The sequence below is a fragment of the Nanorana parkeri genome, unplaced genomic scaffold (genome assembly GCF_000935625.1).
Source record: "Nanorana parkeri isolate BGI_ZX_2015 unplaced genomic scaffold, ASM93562v1 scaffold893, whole genome shotgun sequence".
In the NCBI taxonomy this organism is placed as follows: domain Eukaryota; kingdom Metazoa; phylum Chordata; class Amphibia; order Anura; family Dicroglossidae; genus Nanorana; species Nanorana parkeri.
In genome coordinates this window covers 103,767-115,827 of record NW_017307161.1, presented here as the reverse complement: position 1 = coordinate 115,827, position 12,061 = coordinate 103,767, and positions in this window count along the sequence as shown.

The following is a 12,061-nucleotide window of genomic DNA, read 5'->3' as shown; positions in this document are numbered from 1 at the left end:
CCTCCACAAGAACAAGCCATTCCCACTCCAAACCAAAAACCAACTCCCATCGCCCCAATAACCCCCCTCCACCACACACCAAAACATACGAGACCACAATGAGGAAACAATTTTTCAAATTACAACAATTAACTTTTGACAAAAACCTACAATGGTGGGACATTACATACCTTCACAAGTACTTAGACCATAAAATCACACTGAGAGGCCTAAGAGTGAAAAACGTTTTTTAGACAACGATTTAAAAAGACAATAGGAGTGGGTAGCTGAATTCGGGACCCTTAAATGGATTGAACTCATAATAGAACAAAGAGAAAGGAAACTCACACATTCCACATGACTGAAGAATACGGCACCTCAGACCTATTCACCAAATGGCTATCCACCCTCGACAAAAACAAAACCAAACATGAAGAACACGTCCAGGAAAGGAAAGCCAAGAAATTTAACAGAGACCAAAATGATTATGCAAACAACAGAGTATTTAATTGGAACAATCCAACTCCCACCGCACTACCTCTGCCACCACTCATGTCAAGTCCCACCACATTACCTCTGCCACCACTCATGTCACTGCGAACCAGGCCCTCAGCCCACATCACCAAATTGCTGTGGGACCCACCCACATCCAAATACGTTCGGCAGCCTCGGTCATTAAGGCCCACCCCAGACATCATGGATCACACAACCCAAAAGTCCACCCCTACCACCAGCACTCCTGAGGTAACCCAAGTGATGGTCCCAATGAACAACCACGCCAGCCCAACCACGCTGCCACAATCCGATACCTACCTTCCTCGAGAACCCACATCGGATCTCATCCCTCCAAATCCACCAGGCCCCCACCCCACAGCCACCATAACGGAGAAGATCCCCTCCCCTAAACCACAACCAGAGCATTTTTTAGGATCGGGCCAAGCCCGCCCACAAAAAAGAAAAAAACCAGAAGAGGTACCAGAGGAGGAGCACACCGTACCAGCCAGCACAAAACGAGAAAGACAGCACCCACCAAATCCACAGTAAAAATATTCAACCTCTCAGACCACATCCTGACCCCCCAAGAAACCTCCATACTGAACAAAGGACTAAGCTTTGCACCAGACATCAAACCCAACTCGTTCACACTTTTCAAAGACCTCAACAAGTTCATCCGACAGCTAACCCTAAAAAGACACTATAATAACACAACACTCGCCGATGGATCAGTTGAAGCAAACGGTACCACTGCCACATCAACAAATCAAATAGACAGCAACACAGATGAAGATATCTTGAACATTCTTGAGGAACTGTATGATCCCGATCACCCCACTGACCTCGAGCTAGGTGAATGGTCGTTCCCCGACATACACAGCTCGCTACGCCCCCCATCCAACTTCTACCCACACAAATCAAAAGGTAACTTCATAGATACCTTTTACCAGGTCACCTATTCGGATTTCAAAAAATTATGTGACACCAACACAACACACAACAGAACGGAAAACAAACATAAAAAATCCAACCTCTCCCACAAAGAACAAATAGCTCTCAAAATCCTGAAGAACAATGCCAACATCTCCATAAGACAGGCGGACAAGGGTGGCGGCATAGTTATACAAAACCGAGCAGACTACATCAACGAAGCCAACCGCCTCCTGTCAGACAACTCCACTTACTCCTCCCTCCCCACGGACCCACTACCTGAATTCCTCCAGGAACTAAAAACGCTAACAGACACGGCACTCAAGGAGAAAGTGATCACGAAGAAAGAAAAAGCTGTCCTCTGCCCCTTACAACCAAAAACACCTTTCTTCTACCACCTACCCAAAATTCATAAAAACTAAACCACACCCCCAGGCCAGTCTTACCAGCGGCCTTTCAAAATACGTAGATCAATTCCTACAACCCATTGTCATCACATTACCATCCTACCTCAGAGACTCCAGTCATCTAATAGACACATTAAGCCACTACTCCTGGGAGCCCACCTACCACTGGGTATCCCTGGATGTGTGTTCCCTTTACACATCCATCCCACACAATATAGGCCTACAAGCTTTACAATACTACCTTTCACAACAACCGGCACTAAATCACAAGCAAGCCCAATTCATTCTGAACTCCACAAGATTCACACTCGAACATAACTATTTCTCCTTGATAAATTCTATCTCCAAACCCAGGGCACAGCCATGGGAGCGAACTATGCCCCCAGTTACGCAAATCTAACGATGGGCTACTGGGAGCACTTCCACATTTGGCGAAACAACCCCTTTTCACAACACCTGACGTATTACGGCCGGTACATAGATGATATCATCATCATTTGGGACGGACCCCCCGATACCATTAGTGCCTTTGTGTCACACTGCAACAGCAACCCACTCGGCCTCAAATTCACACATGTTCTGGATAGTCTCAAATTAACCTTTCTGGACCTGGAACTAACCCATAGTGAAAAGACCATAGTCACCACCACACACTTCAAACCCACTGCCGGCAATTCTTATCTACACTACGATAGTTGCCACCACCCCTTCTGGAAACGCAATGTCCCCAAGGGTCAGTTCTGGAGACTAAACAAAAACTGCACGAGAAAAGATGATTACCTGAAACAAAGCCTCCTCCTCAAGAAAAAATTCATCGAGAAAGGTTACCCTAAGGATCTCATAACCAAGGCACAAGAAAGTTTTCTGACACAAAAGACAGGACCGAACAATAAAACTAAACACCACACACAAACAGATACGGCAAGATTCATCACACCTTTCAACAGCAAATTCAAAGCCATCGAGTCCATACTAAAAAAGAACTGGCATTTGCTCCTTTGTGACCCCAAACTAGGCTCTATACTCCCCAAGAAACCCACAGAAGTATTTAAAAGAGCCAAAAGCATCAAGAACATAGTGGCACCGAGTAAACTATCAATCAAGAAAAACAAAACCAAAAACTTCCTCTTTGACAACAGTATAGGCGTCCACAAATGCAAAAAACTCCTCTGTTTAACCTGCCAGTTCATCACACACAGTCAAAACTCCTTTCAAGGCAGTTGCGGTAACAAATTCCCCATACACCAATTCGTCACCTGCGACCATGATTTCGTGGTGTATGGCCTAAGATGCCCCTGCAACCTACTGTATATAGGCTGCACCATCCGCCCCCTATGTAAGCGCATAGGTGAGCACAGAAGGTTCATAGAAAAAGGCAACACTGAACATAGCATCCCTCGTCACTTCCTCCATTTATAGGCGTCCACAAATGCAAAAAACTCCTCTGTTTAACCTGCCAGTTCATCACACACAGTCAAAACTCCTTTCAAGGCAGTTGCGGTAACAAATTCCCCATACACCAATTCGTCACCTGCGACCATGATTTCGTGGTGTATGGCCTAAGATGCCCCTGCAACCTACTGTATATAGGCTGCACCATCCGCCCCCTATGTAAGCGCATAGGTGAGCACAGAAGGTTCATAGAAAAAGGCAACACCGAACATAGCGTCCCCCGTCACTTCCTCCATAAGCACCAAAAAAACATTAAACTCCTACAGGTCTTTGTAATCGAACAGATCCCAAAAAACCTGCATGCAACTGAAAGATTCCATAAACTGTGCAGACAAGAAACGTATTGGATCTATAAATTAAACACATTATCTCCCTCTGGCCTCAACGAAGATTTAGAGATAAGCACCATCATTTAACACCAATACAAACGGTTAACCACTCTCATTCCAGCCCAATTTTGTCTTTTTATGACTGTACTTATATTTTTTTCCTCCTGTCATATTCAATAACACCCACAAGGGGTCAACCATGAGCCACATGCACTATGCTAATATCCCACAAAAACACGCCCAGGACGGCCCACTAGCCCTAACCACACCCCCCCCACCCTTTAAAATGATTCCCGCCACATCATTCTATCCTACCCTGGCTTGATAAAGAAGATATGATCTTCGAAACGCGTTGCCAGCTTTAAGCTCTCAGGCCTCGTTCCCACTGCGCGATATGCAAATCGCGCGTTTGTCGCGCGATTTGCATATTGCGCGACATCGCGAGATTTGCCGCGCGATGCCGCGTTCAAGCTTGCATTGAGCAAGCTTGAATCGCGGCTAAATCCGCCCAAAAAAGGGTCCTGCCGTAGTGACACACGACCCGCTACAGCAGGACCCTTTGCCCCATTGGATTGCATTGGAGCGCGATATCGCGCGGTAATTTGCCGCGATATCGCGGGAATTACCGCGCGATAAATCGCTCAATGTGAACGGGGTCTAAACCACCTGAACCTTTTTGAGTGTTCGGAACACTCCTTATCAACACGGGTACAGTGCGGGCATCCACCCCTGGAGACCGCGCTCCACTGCCCGTTCCATCCGCAGCATCTGACACACGGCTCTTGCCACAACACCCACGCCTGTCTCATTGGGACTCTACCTCCGCTCCCATTGGACATCGGAGACACACCCTCCCCACAGACAACACTTCCGTCTCCAGCCGTCCGTTGTGACATCCCGGCAGCTCCTCCGCCCCTCGGATCTCCGGTCGGCACCACGTCGCCCTCCTACTTCGGCCACTGGAACCGCCACTGAGAGGATCACCTCACGGCCCTCCAAGCACAACACCGGCCGACCATCAGCCCTCCCGCTGGTACCACATCACCCTGCAGCTCCGGTCATCAGCACCTCCAAGCAGGACCCCGAAATCAGCCGCCTAGAGGATCAGTCCAGAGACCACACCATCGTCGCTGACATCCTGCCTTCGCTATCCCAACGCTCCGTCTAAACAGCGCGACCCGATCCATCACAACCCAGCCTAGCAGCCCAGCAGCACGTCCCATACGCAGACATCTGATGTAATCGCACCTCGAACCGGCATCCGAAGTCCCTGCATCCAGTCCCGGAAGAGATCGCCGGTCGCTACCCCCAACAGGAATCCCGTCGTCGATGACTACACTTCCTAAAGAACCTCGCGGTGAGTTGATATATACACCACACACCGTTCTACTTGCCTCCATTTCATGTGCACCTCTTTTGTTTTTGTTTTTATTTTCTCCCTCCACCCCTGATATTGATCACTTTGCGGGAGGAACCATCTTGTGCTGGTGCTGCTAAAACCTTTAAAATCTTGCAGCAAGGTGGGGAATTAAGTTTGTGAAATATTCTGTAAATCTAAAATTACTTTCACTAATTTCCTTTTTTATGTACAAAATCATAACAAGGACTTTCTAAAACCCTTCTCTTTTGAACCACCATATTTTACAAATATTTTTAAGACCCCATTGTGTCTTTCTATTAATATATATAAGCTGGACTAATTATTTTCTTGTTTATAAGCCATGGCGTTTTTATTTTTTTTTATTCTCAGTCTTCAATGTTTTCATCATTATAATTCATCATTATAATTTTGCAACATATTTCCAGAAAAATACATGATTAATATTTTTTTTAATAAGCTGCTTCAAGTCAGGACCTTAGCCAAATTTAAATAGCAATCTTTTATATGAACCCTGCTTAATGCTGAAAAGTACTTCCAAAACTCATAATGGGGAACTAAATTAACTGGGTTTTTTGCAACCACTTAAGGCAAATAATGGTCACTAATGTTGTAATAAGCAGCTGTTACCATATATTTCACCATAGATTTCAATGACAGTTGCAATAACAATAGTATAACAATAATATGAAACTTCATTTAATAACAATCTAATTTTAATTAAATGTAATTGAAAGCAAGATCAACCTGAGACATAAATATTAGGTTAGTTATCTGTATTAAACAATAATATGTATGCATGAATCCCATATAAAGATAAGACTATGTACAGTTGAGCTGTAATGGCGGAAGATGCTAAAAGCTACCAGTATAACATAATAGGCTTTTGCCAAGGTACAGGCTCTATAAGTAACAGGTCTTTACCAGATCCTCAAGTGTTGGAGATTAAATTGTGTGGTTTAAATATATAAATAGTAAGAAAGTACAGACAGAACATATAGGCACCATAAATTATGACAAGGGGAGGTCAGCTACCACTGAGAGTGAGAAAGTGAACATGTTAAATGCAATCTTTTCTTCTGTCTTTACAAATGAGATGGACGTGGGCATCGATCAGGGCATCAGCTGCCGAGATAGTAGTACCAGTTTTAACACATCTCTGCAGCTAATAGAGAGCAGAGTAATACAGAGATTAGAAAGATTAAATCTAAACAAATCACCAGGACCTGACGGGTTACATCCGAGGGTACTAAAGGAACTCAGTCAGGTAATAGCCAGACCACTGTACAAAATTTTTATGGACACTATAATGACAGGTATGGTCCCGGCTGATTGCAGGAGAGCAAATGTAGTACCAATATTCAAAAAAGGAAGAGAAGTGCACCGGGGTAACCACAGACCTGTCAGCTTAACATCAATAGTGTGTAAAATATTCAAAGGCATAATTCAGGACTACATGCAGGAATTTGCAAATAAAACTGGCATGTTAAGTGGTAACCAACATGGATGCCAAACCATTCTATTAACATTTTATGAGAAAGTTAGTAATAAATTAGACAAAGGAATACCAGTAGACGTGGTGTATCTGGACTTTGCTAAAGCATTCAACACAGTACCCCACACATTTTTAATCCATAAACTAGGGTCTATAGGTCTAGATGGCATTGTATGTACATGAGTGGAAAATTGGCTGCAAGAACAGATCCAGAGGGTAGTGATAAATGGGTAATTCTCTAATTAGGCAAAGGTTGGGAGTGGGGTGCCCCAGGGTTCAGTTCTGGGACCAATCCTGTTCATCTTATTCATCTACGACATAGAGATTGCACTAAATAGCTCAGTTTTGTTTTTTGCGGACAATACTAAACTCTGCAGAGCAGTAAATTCCAAACAAGAAATATTCACACTACAACAGGACCTTGGCAAAATTGAGGCATGGGCTTCAAGATTGAAAATGCGATTTAATGTTGAAAAGTGTAAGGTTATGCACATGGGAGCAAAGAACATGTGCGCAAACTACCAATTGGGGGTGCTACTCTAGGGAAGTCAGACATAGAAAGAGACCTGGGGGTCTTCATAGAAAACAGATTTGACAATAATAAGCAATGCCAAGCAGCAGCCAGTAAAGCTAACAAGATACTGGCGTGTATTATAAGAGGGATTGTAGCAAGGTATCAAAGAGTAATACTACGACTTTATAAATCATTGGTTCGGCCTCATCTTGACTATGCTGTACAGTTTTGGTCGCGGACTCTCAGGAGGGACGTCCTGGAGCTGGAGAGATTTCAGAGAAGGGCTCTAAAATAATTAAAGGGATAGAAGGCCTGAGTTATGAAGACTGCATTCAAAATCTAAACGTATTCACATTAGAAAAGAGGCGATTAAAAGGGGACCTTATTGCACTCATCAAAATCATCAATGGGGACCACAATATTAGGAACAAATTGTTTAATCCGAAAACTGTATTGAGAACCCGGGGAAACAACAAGAGGTTAGAAGAGAGAGGGTTAAATCTTACATTTTGTAGAGCGTATTTTACTGTGAGAGTAGTGAAAGTTTGGAATTCCCTCCCACAGGCGGTGGTATCTATTCAAGAAACTTCAAGAAACTTCTGCATGAGTTTCGCAGAATCTACAGGGATATGGGAAGTGTTAATAAATACAGACACACACACAACCACATACATAGGTTGAACTGGATGAACCCTGGTCTTTATTCAACCTTACATACTATGTTACTATGTGGTGATTACTCCCAGAATGCGGTCATTAGAATGGCTTCAGTAGTGGCTACTGGCAGCTAGAAAGTCCAAGGTGAAGTACATGTTAGTGGAAAACTGGTAAGTACCACAATCAGGTGGGAAATGTACTTCAGATATTATCCTGTTCATAAAAGGGTACACATCTGCTAGTATTAAAGCATACCTAAGCCTAAAAACAAAAATGTAATAATGTACTGTATATTACAGCTTACCAGTCCTTAGAAGTGGCGGTTGCGTTAGTTTCCTTTTGGTCAGGCTTTTTTTCCCTTTATTTTCATCCGGTATTCCTGCAAATACATTTTATGTCCCATCATGTCTACATTCATTTCTCCACTGAATTGATGGGGCAGCCATGGTTATCACACAGGTTTTGGCATGTCTCCTTTTGTTCATCTTCATTACATGGTGGATTGATGGGACTATAAATGTGGAGACAATAAATTGAATATATACCTCTCTGCCCTAACAAAATGTTTTGTTTCTTGTAACTTTAGAATGTGATATCTCACTTGACTGAAGAGAAATAATATTTTTACTCGCATGTCCTTTGAACTTGATTTTGTAGTGGCAGAGCATACAAACAATCCTGCCAGACTGGCAGTGAACCCGCTATGGGTGGGAATATTTGTTCTCTAGGCTCTGTACTGGAACTTTGCAGCTGCTTGAATGCTCCAGATATTTATGGTCAGATGCTCCAATATTTCTGTTTAGCTTTGTGCTTTACTTCAAGTGAAATGTGTTTTCTGATACTCTGCATGAAAGATGCCACATAACATAAAACTATATTGTACTATCCATCTGAGGAAATGTTCATTCTCTGTAAAAAGTTTACAAAATGTGTTATTGGAACTCACTTGTCAGTTCCCTATTATTTTCAAGCAGCTTGGTTTAAATTCAGACATGATGTCGTAGGTGTTGAACCAGATACCATTTTATTGTTAACTTTTGTAAACATAATGACTCACTGTGCATATATTGTTTGTGCCTACACATGAATGGATGGAAGCAATGTAGGGGATTACAATTACAGGAAGACTGCTGTTGGCTCTGCAGCATTAAAAAGGGCTGATTATTGTATTGTAATCTGCCTACTAACAAAACTTCCCGAAGTTTCCATAAATGCATGTCTCTCCTCTTCCTGTGCTAGATAGATCAGGCATCACATAGGAAAACAGGTTTGTGGCTGGTAGGCTACACTAATTTTTCAATGAATGTTTCAATATTTTTATTAAAGTTTTTGTCAAATGGTGGTTAAAGGATCATGACCTTTGCATGATTTCTGGTTATAGCCCAATGCTGCAGGCCCAGGTCCTCGCCCGACTCAATAACGCTGATCCCCCCTCCGGGGTGGGCTTTAGTCGTCTGAGGCCCTCAGGGAAGGGACGGGTATTTTTCGCGAAGGTATGGCTCGGACGCGGGCACATTAACACATATACTGTAGATACAATTGTTATTATTTACGGCTACCCTATTATCCTCAAAAATGCACACTTGACGCTGCCTTTGTATGTTGTTACAATTTCTTGTCTGTCTGAAAAATTTCAATAAACAATATTTCTGCAAAAAAAAGTTTTTGTCAAAAAGTAAACATTAGAGAACGTTTCTGATATCTCCAACAATACAGCATTATGTAAAAGGCGTAACAATCATACAAAAAACAGCGAATAGAAATGTCATATAGCTAGTACGATTGCTATCCATATCCATAAACCAATGAGCGTTGGTTCACTATACACCATAGATAAGCTGGTTAGCACTATACAGAGTGAACCAGGAATAGTGTAATATGGAGGATCAGCAAAGGGGTAACTTTAGAGCAGGAAAGAGAAAAGAAAGAGTAAAAAGGAACAAGAATAAGATAATTTTCATTATCTTATCTTAAAAACATCACCATTTTTGATAGTATTAATAATAATACCAGGGTCACCACTACACGTAACCACCAACCGGTTTTTATATTGATAGGGTCAGCTCACCATCCTCCCATGATCTCTAGCCTCCCAATTCTACTCCATTCACCTAGATGCCCCAGAAACATGTTAGATCCATATCAGGGTGTTAAGGTTGCATCCAGTGTTCCCAAATATTCAGAAATCTGTTTTGTTTATCCTAAAAAATGCTAGACAGCCATTCATTTAACATGATATTGTCCAGCCTACAGACAAACTCCATGTATGAAATCTGCTGCTTTTTCCAGTTACCCGCCAGTGTAAGTTTTGCTGCCAGAAAAATAAAGTGCGATAAACCACGTTGTGAACTATTCAGTCAAGGTACAGACAAGTGGAAAAGAACATAATTAAGATTTCTGATTAGCCGAAGGATCGGCCGAAGCTACGGCCAGATCCTTCGGCAGCTTTGTGAATAGACCCCTATGTGTGTGAAACAAGGTATTAATCAACATGCACATCCTGATCCAGAATCGAGTAGCGATAGGACATTGCCACCAGATATGTTGCCAACATATTGCCAAGTTCCTGGCATCCCTGATAATAATCGCCAGAGGATGTAGGATACAGGTGGATAATCCGAGCCGGGACCAGATACAATTTTATGATCACTTTATATACCACCTCAGCATTCGTAACATTAAGAGAGCATCTGGCAATGTTCCTCCAGATTTGTCGCCAATCTTCCGGTGTCAATGGCTGCTGTAGATCCCTCTCCTAACCACCAACGTAAGTGTGACGGGTTTGACTTATCAGCCTATTTAATTGGGAATATAAGGTTGTCACCAGACCCGGACCTTCCGGTGAATGTAGACAAATATGCTTAAAGGAGGTAAATAAGCGTCCCGGGTCTCTTCTGCTTAACAAAGTGGAGATCCAGTGATGAAGTTGGAGGTATCTGAAGTGTTCAAGCTCCGGGACCCGTTTATGTTCTCGGAGATATAGCCAGGAGGGTATGGTAGGGGAACGCACAAAGTCATATACTACATTAATTCTATTATTCATCCACCATGGAAAAGCGTGGGGGATTATCCATAATTGGCTTAAACAATGGCTGGGCAAATAAAGGAAGAAGTGGTAAATATGGAGAGAGCAAATCAGCTGAGTATTTAATAGAGTCCCATACTTTGAGCGAGTGTAACATAAGAGGACTTAGGGTCTTAGGCCTATCACTAGGTGGTATCCAGGTTAACGCTGATAATGGCAAGAGGGAGCAATTCGGAATTTCCAGCATAAGCCAAAGAGGGGGAGATCGCTCGTCAGATGAACTGGAGGATACTCCACTGCAATTAATGCATAGCGAAAGAAGAGATGGCCACCGGCAGTCTTCTGAAATAATAAAGAAGTTTGGGTAATATTGTCATCTTAATGGCTGAAATCTTGCCCAGCCAAGAGAGTTTATGAGGAAGCCAGTATGTTAGCATCTTCTTTAAGCTTCTAAATAATGAGATATAATTTATGGTATACAGAGTATAATAAGAAGGGGTCATTTTAATCCCCGGGTAGCTAATATTGAATTTTGTCAAAGTGAAAATAAAATTGGTGCAAAGATGTTCATATAAATGTTTAGGACACGTCACATTCAATGCAGCAGATTTACTCCAATTTACCATAAGTCCTGATATGACTGAAAATTGTTGTAGAAGACGTAAAAGATTAGGAACTGTGGTATGTAGCTGATTTAGGGTAAGCATAACGTCATCAGCAAAAAGGCTAGCTTTGTATTCTTCCCCCGCCATTTCTATACCTTTAATGTTGGGATCAGAACGGAGAAGAATTGCTAGGGGTTCAATTGCGAATGCGAAAAGGGCAGGGGACAAGGGACACCCTTGGTGGGTACCCCTCTCGATGGGAATCTCTTGTTATAGGCGACCCAAGTATTTGATTTGGGCTGTGGAGTGGAGTAAGGGACTTGTAACCATGTCAGGAAGGATTCCCCAAAACCCCAACAGCGTAGTATGTAATGTAAATATTCCCAAAAGATTGAATCAAATGCCCTCTGCAAATCCAACGACAAAAGAAAGCCTGGTATGTTTCGCTACACTATTTTTTGTAGTAGTTTTTTTTTATTTTGTAGTAGACATTCCAAATATGAGTTTGACCTCAAAGTGTACTTCCACTTTTGCAGTCAATTGTATTCAAAGTGTTTTTAAAAAATATACGAGCTAATAAAACATTATATAGATACAGTCTCTTATGCCACCTCATTCTAACTCTCCAAAGATACATATTTATTAATATCATGGTTTAGTAGATGACAGTAAATTTCCACATGCCTCAATATTAATATTGATGTGGAAGATGATGATGAGTTTCATGCATTTAATCAAAAATGTTCACACATTAAAATGTTATTAAAATGTATAATCTATATATATATATATATA